At 32.0% G+C, this 9962-nt stretch overlaps 1 pseudogene; it reads right to left on the bottom strand.

The window, feature by feature from the left end:
* Positions 1 to 232: 232 nt before the first annotated feature.
* LOC123256299 lies at positions 233 to 1176 on the bottom strand (annotated as a pseudogene).
* Positions 1177 to 9962: the final 8786 nt, after the last annotated feature.

Below are 9962 nucleotides of genomic sequence, written 5' to 3'. Positions count from 1 at the left end.
AAAGAATTTGTATATATTTACAATCATTTAAATAAAAAACACTATTCAACTCATTTAGGAACTAGCAAAACAAAATGGAAATATTAGACAGTTTTCTTATATTTAAAAAAAATCCCTGGAGGGGCTTTCATTTGTATACAATGTTATTGCAATAGGAAATATAAAGAGAAATCTATTTCTATATGATAAGAGGAAGGAATGCAGAAAAAAAAACCAAATATTATACATTTAGTTAATTATTTAGTGACCCAATAAACTTAGGAACTAGTTTTCTTAGTGCAGCTACAACATCTTTATTTCTCAAACTGTATATCAGAGGGTTAAGCATGGGAGTCACAGTAGTATAGAAAAGAGAAAGTACTTTGCCTGATTCTGCAGATTGCTCAGATCTGGGCTGGAAATATACAATACTCCCAGACCCATAGAATAATGCCACAACTGTGAGGTGAGAAGAACAAGTGGAGAAGGTTTGGGTTCTCCCTGAGGTTGAGGGAAGTTTCAGAATGGTAGCAATGATTTTTAAATAAGATGTGAATATCAACAGAAAGGGAATTAGGACAAATACCAGAGCAATAACATGGACAGAGACCTCTATCTTATATGTGTCCCCACAAGCCAATTTCAATAGAGGTGGGGCCTCACAAAAATGTGATTGATTTTGTTAGGACCACAGAAGTTCAGAGAGAAAATCAGATATGTTTCATCTATCAGATTTGGGACTCCAATAATCCAGGAAGCCACAATCAGCTCTACACAAATCTTATGATTCATGATGAGAGGATAGTAGAGAGGCTTACAAATGGCTACATATCAGTCATAAGCCATCACAGCCAGGAGCAAGCATTCTGCCCCTCCTAGAATATAAAGGAAGCAAACTTAGACGGCACAGGCTAGAAATGAAATAGATGTTTTTTGGCTCCAGAGGTCTGCCAGCATTCTAGGGATAGTGACTGATGTGTAACAGATTTCTAAGAAAGAAAAATTCCAAAGAAAAAAGTATATGGGGGTTTGGAGAGATGGATCAATCCTGGTTATGACAATGAGCACACCATTTCCTATGAGTATACACAGGTAAATGCTTAAGAAAATGCCAAAGAGAAATCCTTGGAGGTTGGGAAGATCAGAAAATCCAAGCAGAACAAATTCCGCCAGAAATGTGAGATTGTCCTCTGCCATTATAACTTTAATTTGCCTGTGGAAATAATGAATCCATAAATAAGCAATCACTTTACTTCTTTGTGCCTCAGTTTCTCCCTCAACAAATATCAAAAGTTGATTTAAAAATCTGCCAAATGATTCACAAATTTAATTTCATCTTTTTATCATCACCCCAGCATTCTGTTATATTCATTCAAGTACTCTCTTCATAGTAACATTCTATATTCTTAAAACTTCAAAATCTACTAATAAATTCTTTGATAACTATTGTACTTATTGTAGAACAAGCACTCTGATAATGTTCTTTAACTGTCACATTCAGATAAAATTATCCTTCAAAGAGCACAATTCTATACCATATTTGATATTTCTTTATTAAATATGGTATTTTTCTAATAGCCTGAGCCATAAACTTTACATAAGATATGGTGTAGAAAACAAAAGCACATATGAAGTTTTTTTCCAAACAGTGTTGTCCTTATTACTTGGTACTTTTTACCAACCTATCTTTGCTTATGACATTTATCATGCCTAGAAGATTCTCTCTCTTTTCTCTCTTTCTCTCTGACTGTCTCTCTCTCTCTGTCTCTCTGTCTGTCTCTCTCTCTCTCTCTCTCTCTCTCTCTCTCTCTTTGTTTATGAGAATTCTACCATTCATTCTAAGTCTATCTTATTTTCTTAATCATTCTGTACAGAGAGTTGTCTTGCCATCTCTAGTCAAAAGAAATTCCTCCCTTTCTTGAATTTCCATATCATATCATCTGGACATGATATTGGTCAATTAAAAAATTTCTGCTCCATTTAACCTCAATGATCCTATACTCTGCTTATTACCCAGCTTTTTTCTTAGCACCTCAAAGACAAAAGAGATGCCTTATATAATGTTAAATATCTTGAACTGAATCCTGAACATAGTAAGTATTTAATAAATATTTGTTAGTTGGATTAAATTAAAATTATGACATGATTTGAGGAATATATGCTATGCCAAAAATATTTCTCCTGAGTGAGGCTGAAAATTCCAAATTTAGAAAATCATGGAATTATATTAACAAATTATCCCATTTTAATTCCATTTAATTCACCCTTTTCTCTTTTCATACTTTAGGAAACTTGATAAAATTATTTCCAAAATAGCATAGAGAATTATTCATTTAAAAACTGAGACAAGCAAATGGGTTAATTATAATAGTTCAAGATTAAAAATTGGACATGAAATGGAGCATAGCTTAAGCAGAACTGACATATATAAGAGAAGGTGGGGTGTGTGTGTGTGTGGGGGAATTAGGCAATAGTAAAACACTAGGTCCTTAAAAGCTTATAAGTCTCCTGATGACTAGTACTGCTGATAAAATACTGATAGGACTAAAGTAAATCAAAACAATTTGATCTTAATGTTGTTTTTTTTAAGGATATTCCTTAATTTAAAATCCTGTCCTTCAAGCCATCTCTATTTCATAAATGTGTTTACTTAGTACAATGGAAACTTTACTGCCTTTGCAAAGAGAAAATGGATTCAGATTTCACTACTCAGTCTTTACCTGTATTTCACTAGGGAGCAATACATCTATATACACACACATGTATGTATCTATCCATATGTGTTTATTCATTTATACATAACTCTAATAATTTATTTTTATATTATTTTATTTTAAAATTTAGATTTTTAAATATTTTTCTCCTTCTAATACATCCTACAGCCACTAAGAATGCAAACAATAAGATATCCATTATTCTTCTGAAATATTGGAAAACATATTTCCATATTAGCCATATAAAAATAAAGGGAGAAAATGATACTACAATGTGTACTCAGAGTTCATCAGTTCTTCCTCTGGAAGTGGATAGCATTTTTTTTGTCATGAGTTCTTTGCAGTGTCTTAGATGACAGTTCTGACCAGGGTAGTCAATTCTTTCAAAGTGCATCATCATTATATTATTTTTATTATCTACAATAATATCTGATTATTTTTACTTCACTTTGTACCATTTCTTATGTCTTGCCATATTTTATTTTCCTCTTAAACAACCTCCTCTCATTATTCCTCATAGCAGAAATACTATTCCATCATAATCATATGCTGCATCATGTTGAACTATTCCCCAATTGATGAAACTCATCACAGTTTCCAATTCTTTGCCAGCACAAAAAAAAAAGTGTTAAAATATTTTTGTACACATAAGTCTATTTTCCTTTTCCTTTGATCTTTTGGGGAGACTGACTTGGTTGTAGTCTTGTTAGATCAAAAGTATTCATAGTTTTATATACCTCTGATCATAATTACAAATTGTTCTCCAGAATAATTCATTAATTAATGTAAGTATTTTTTCCCTTGATTCCCTACAGCTCTTGGTATTTCTGAGAGTTGTAAGGTGGTACACCTTCATTGTTTTAATTTACCTTTCTGAAATCAATAATGCTTTAGTGCATTTTTTAAAATATGACTAGCTCTTTTTATTATAGCTTTCAGGTAGCTCAGTAACTCTTCTACTTTCATTTTATTCTTTCTTTCAACTTTATTTTGTTATTAATTGAATTTTCATGGAATCATTAACTTCTTGTGAAATTCTAATTTTTAATAAATTATTTTCTTCCATAATATTTTGTATGTCCTTTTCCATCTGCTTAGTTCAGCTTTTTAAGACATTCTTTTCTTCAGTGAACTTTTTGCCTCATTTACTATAGGCCAATTCTGTGTTTTCTTTTGATCTTATATTACCTATAATTCTCTTTCTATAGTATACTTGCATCACTCTCATTTCTTTACCAATTTTTTCCTCTACCATAATAAATTCTTTCTTTAAACTCCTCTAGAATTTCTTGCTAGCCTTTGCTTCAAAAACATTTTTTGAGGTTTTGTTTACAATATTTTTCACATTGTTATGTTTTTATGAGAATTTATGTCCTGGTTTTCCTGACACTAGCAGTTTTTAAGATAAATTTCTTTTGTTTTCTTAATTTTTTGTTCATTTCCTTGCCTACTTTTTAAAACTACATATCAATATAATATTTAATAATAATTTCTGATATTTTGTGATCTATGTTCTCTTCCTCCCTATCTTTCCCATTCCCAAAAATGACAGTTATATCCTATAGGTTATACATGTGGTATCATGCAGTTTGTATTTACTCATTTCTCAAGTTGCGAAAAGGACACATATTGCTCATGCAAGAAAACTAAAAACTCATAAAAGAGATAAAATGAAAAATATTATGCATCTATCAGCATTCAGACTCCATCAGTTCTTTCTATGGTGCTATGTAATTTTTTGTCATCGTGAGTATCTTGGAGTTGTATTGGATTGTTGCATTGCTGATAATAATTAAGTTATTCATACTTGATAACTAGACATTATTCCTTATACTGGGTACAGCATTCTCCTTGTTCTACTCATCTCACTTTGTATCACTTCACTAAAATATTTCCAAGATTTTTAAAATATTGTTTTGTTCATCATTTCTTAAGACACACTAGTATTCCATTTCAATCATATCTCACCACTTTGTCTACCTTTTTCCAAATTAATGGACATCTCTTTATTTTCCAATTCTTTGCCACCACAAAAAGTATTGCTAATTTTTGTAGGTATGTCCTTTCCCCCTTTCTTGACTTTCTGCCTTATGTTAAAGTTGGGCTCTGTTTACCTGAGAATGGGGAAGCACTTTCCCAATCTTCACATTTTTTGTATTGCTATTTTCAGAACTAATGCTGGGGGTCTGCAAGTTTTTTATCTTTTCAAGGTTGTGTGGTTCTGAGAGAGTTATAGTCACTGCCCTGTGGTTCAGCAACATGGTTTTTACTGAGGTAGAGCCCCTGTTCTGCTCTTGCCTTAAATATTATTGTTATTCTTGGCCCTGGATCTGAGATCAAGTAATCTGCTCTCTTCTGACTAACATCAAAATACTCATTACCACTCAATAACTTTAAATTAGGATACTTATAGGCAATAGAGTTGGAAGTCAATGACAGCTACATCCAGTTCTAAAATAGAATTCTTATTAGTCTCATTAAGACTAGTTATCTGACACTTACCATTTCCGGTCTCAGAGTTCTTAAACCTGCTATGGCTGCAAGTATCCTCCAAGGCTTACTGATGTTACTTCTGCCAATCCCCAGTTGTATGCCTATTCCACTATTACAGACATCTTCTTTGCAGTTTCTTAGTTCACTTAGGTTGGAAAAGATTTCCACAACTTTTCATTGCCTCTGTGATCTTTCGGTAACACTCATTGAAGAAACATGATCCTACTCTAAGATCAATATAGGAAATGTGACTAAGATTAAAAACATTAAAATTTCATTGCTGTCTACATTAACAATAGATTTTCTCTAATGAAAGTTGGAAGAAAATTATACTTAGGATTGAAATAATATTTAAGTAAATGATGTTCCAGAAACTGTTTTAAGAGAAAAATAGTATCCAGAGTTATTTCCCTAGTTTTTGATGGACTAACATTGTAGGAATCACACACCCTCCCAACCATTTAGTAGTCTAATATTAGAAAGTTTCCAATCATACACAAAAACATGTTAAAACAAATAGTCTCATCTGTTGTTTTAACAAATTCTTATGCTCCTAGAATAAGAAACTCTGCAGTCCACCATTCCTAAAAAAAACCTCTCAGTTGCCCATTGTTAGTGGCACTTTAAGGGAAAGAGGAAGAAGAGATTCAACTCATTGACCCATCTCTCTTGATCACCCTAACCATTTTCTAATTGGGCCATTAATATACTTTTTAAAAAAACTGCTCCAAGAGGGCAGCTGGGTGGCTCAGTGGATTGAGAGCCAGGCCTAGAGATGAGAGGTCCGGGGTTCAAATCTGACCTCAGGTATTTCCTAGCTATGCGACCCTGGGTAAGTCACTTAACGCCCATTGCCTAGCCCTTACCACTCTTCTCTCTTGGATTGGTTCCAAGACAGAAGGTAAGGGTTAAAAAAAAACAAACAAACAAACAAATAAATAAATAAATAAATAAAATAACTGCTCCTGGAGTGCTAAGTTTTTAGTCTCTTCTATCTGTCTCCTAGCTTTAAATAGCAAATGCTTTTTTCTACTATCATAAATTTTGTGAGTTTCATTCAAAATATCCCCTTTCCTCTCTGATTTATCTTCCTTTTTCTTTACATTTCTTTTTCCTAGTAATTGTGTTTTAATTATCCTAATTTGCCACAAAAAGCTGCTCATTGACTAGGTGCTCTATGTGGGTTTGAAAGGCCATATTAAGTGATAATTTTATCCAAAATATTAGAATTTGCTATTAACAAGAACAGATTTCTTACTATAATGATTAATGGCTTTACCTTCATTCTGACCTGATGTCTTTGACTCACATTAGATCCTCCCTCATGGATTTCTCAATCGCATATATATGGAGGAAATAATTCCCTTCTCATGCTCACACAGGAAGTGCATTTGCTAAATTAGAAACATGGTCAATGGAGTTTCCTTGTGTAAATATTTTCTCTGTGACTTCCATGTGCCCTGCTCTTCTCTCTCTTATACTTATCTTTCTGAGTCTTTCCATCTCTCTTTCTCTGTCCTATATCTGATTTGGAGGATATTAATATGATAATGAATTATATTAATATCTATTAATATATTTATATCACTATTTATCAATCATTAAGCCTACTTTTTTCAAATTCTTTATGATTAGAGAGAATGTTGCTACAATTATGTTTGACTATGTTGGACTTGGCCTTATCTTTGACTTCCATGGGAAATACATTTCGTATTAAATAATAGAGGAGAGAATAAACAAATAACATGCCACTTTAGTATCTTTGCTAAGAATACCTCAAATTGGGTCACAAAGAGTTGAATATAATTTTACAACAATAAAATGAGACAGCCAAAGAATAAATTACTCACCAAGGTTCACAAAGCTAGTAAATGTTGGAAGTTAGATTTGAACCCTTGAACCTAGGTCCTCTTGATCCCAAGATTAGTACTGTTTCCACTATAATATCTAATATCTCTACTTAAAGAAAAGATAGAAAGGATAAAAAAGAATCAACATTTTCAATTACATGAAATAGAAGTTTTAGCATAAAGAATTCTAAAGAAAAATATCCAGTGAAAATAATTTTCTAAAGTTTCTTGTGACAATCCAGGTATACATTTATTGTGATATTATTTTAAGAGTGCTCAAAAACTTAACTCTTATACTGCTAATGATTGATCTCTGTTATCTTGAGTCTAATTGAACATAGACCTTGCCAAATCCCTAACCCTTCCCTAAGGCTACACCCCAGAAGACAGGTCATTTATCTCAGTCTCCATACTTTACCTTCAATGATCAGTTAACATAGGTATCAAACATCAGTAGAAGCCTTGGGCCATATGGGCTCCATGGGATCCAGATTTTAGCTCTACCTATTGTCTACCTTATGGCAAAACTTTCTATGTCTGCGTGTCTTTATTCTCACCTTACCTTCTCTTTCCACTAGTTTTTAACCTGCTACCCATTTTTACTCAGTCCTTGGTTCGCCTTTCTAAGTGTCCAACCCACTAGAAATCTTCGTGGAGCTTCTGGACTGCTTATTTCTGACAAAAATCTTATTTCCAATATCTATGTAAGTGTACAAATGCACATATGTATATCTATAATATAAGTACATATGCATAATTATGCCATGTATTTGTGATAAAATAGAATATTTGACACTCTAATAATAAAAATATTGATAGCAGATTATATTTTATTGCACCTAATACGTATGAGGCCCCATGCTAAGTGCTTTATAAATATTATCTCAACTGTTTCTAAAAAAAAAAAAAAAAAAAAAAAAAAAAAAGCAACAACAACCATGAAAGACAGGTGCTATTACTTACCCATTTTGTAGGTGAAAATATGTAGCAACCAGAGATACGATCAACTTAGAGTCCAGAGATATTAAATTTGCCACTTATACTTATGTTCTGATAGATAATTGACAAAACAATATCAACACTATTTACAAAAGAATTATATCTTATTAATAAACCTTTATGATAAGTTACTTAGAGGAGAAAGTGACATTACAAATCTCTCTTTTGACTTCATAATCAGAAAAAATAAATCAGAAGTAATCAATGTTGGAGTTTAACCAAGAAGAGAAGAAGAATGATAACTTTGTTGTAAAGTTGATAATTGATTCAATATTCGAAAAAGCTTTTTGGAATTTGGAAGAAAAATCATTAAACTATTCATTTTCTTTGAATCAGTAGTTTGACTACAGTAACATATATAGGAAGGAAGTCAGTGACAAAAAATATCCCACATATGTCAAATATTCATAGCAGTGTTTGTAAAAGAAAAAGAAAAATCTAAAGCCTGGAATAAAAAATGAGTAACCATCAGTGAATAATTAAACATCATTGTATAAAGAAATCAGAAATAAAAGAGATTTGAGGAGTTTTATTTTTTATGAATTGAGAAAAAGAAAAGAAAGGCAAACTGTTCTACCATATTACAAATTAAAACCACAGATAAAAAAATCACAGTTGAGATTAATTGCACTAACAAATTTTCATCCCGGATAACAGAAAACAAATAAGCCTACTTTGCTCCTCTTAACAATGAGGGGAAGGGGAACTAAGTGTGAAATATTGAATGAACTATCAGATATGTTTGCTTAAATAGATCTCTTCTTTAAATCCTCTTTCTTTGTTAAAAATGAAATTGATTGGTGCATTCTAGGAAGTCACAGAGGCTTAAAAAATAAGAGGTATAAAACCTCAAAAAATAGAAACAATTAAAAAGAAGGAAGATGAATTTATTCATTTGGCCATTTTTGTATATATGAGTAAAGGATCTTCTCTATACATTATTAGATAGCAGAGTGATTAGGAAATTTCTGTAAAAATGAATATCTCATTCTTGGAAGATTCTTTTTCTTATATCTTAGAACGAGATAGTAAATTTCAGAGACACCAGGGAGCTCATGGATCAGCCAGAATTAAACCATAAACCCCCTCCAAGTAAGAGAAACTGAAGGAAAGCCAGAAAAAGAGCCCACACTTACTTTTCTCATTTTTTATTAAAACATATTCAGCTGCTTCCTTCACTAATGAATATTAAAATGGCATAGGAATAGAACAACTTCCATCCATTTAATGCTTACAAATACCTTAACATACATTATTAGATTTAATCCTAATGCTAACATCAGCACTTAATGTAGGTACTGCAGGTTTTTCCATTATATGTATTAGGAGACTGAGATTCAAACAATCTGAATGCCTTAAAAATTCCATACTGATTTTCAGAGTGAAGATTTAACTTTAGTGTTCTTATTACTGATAGTTCGGGACTTCACTAGGCTAAGTCTCACCTAAACATTACAGTATAACACAAACTAAAACCAAACCCAACAAATAGGACCAAATTCCTTTCTAAAAATGATTGTTTGATCAAAATCACATTTTAAGTAGAAATGATTGCTGTCTTTTTTAGTCCTGTGGGGCAGCTCTTCTCTCATGCCACTTATAATGTATTAATGATAGGGAAAGTATTTTGGCTCAAAGTCCAGTAATCAAAACATTTCTTAATGAGTCAGGTTAGAAAAAAAAAATCTGGAGCTTGGAGCTGGAGACTATTTGACATCCTTAACTAAGCAATTTCTTAACTTTTTAACTATTAGTCACTATTTAGAAACCTGAATTTCTCTATCTGCAAAATGGGAATTATGCTTTTATATTTCTTGTATTAATGTGTTATCATGAGAAAGGCAGTTAGAAAGGGGTTGAGTGTTTGCCTATAATAATCATCATAAATGATCCCAATTATTCTTATATTAAATTTGATGGAAAAAAA

This window comes from Gracilinanus agilis, unplaced genomic scaffold, assembly GCF_016433145.1.
Source record: "Gracilinanus agilis isolate LMUSP501 unplaced genomic scaffold, AgileGrace unplaced_scaffold57718, whole genome shotgun sequence".
NCBI classification, from domain to species: Eukaryota; Metazoa; Chordata; class Mammalia; order Didelphimorphia; family Didelphidae; genus Gracilinanus; species Gracilinanus agilis.
Note: the sequence above shows the minus strand (reverse complement) of the source record. Positions and strands in the feature narration are given on the sequence as shown.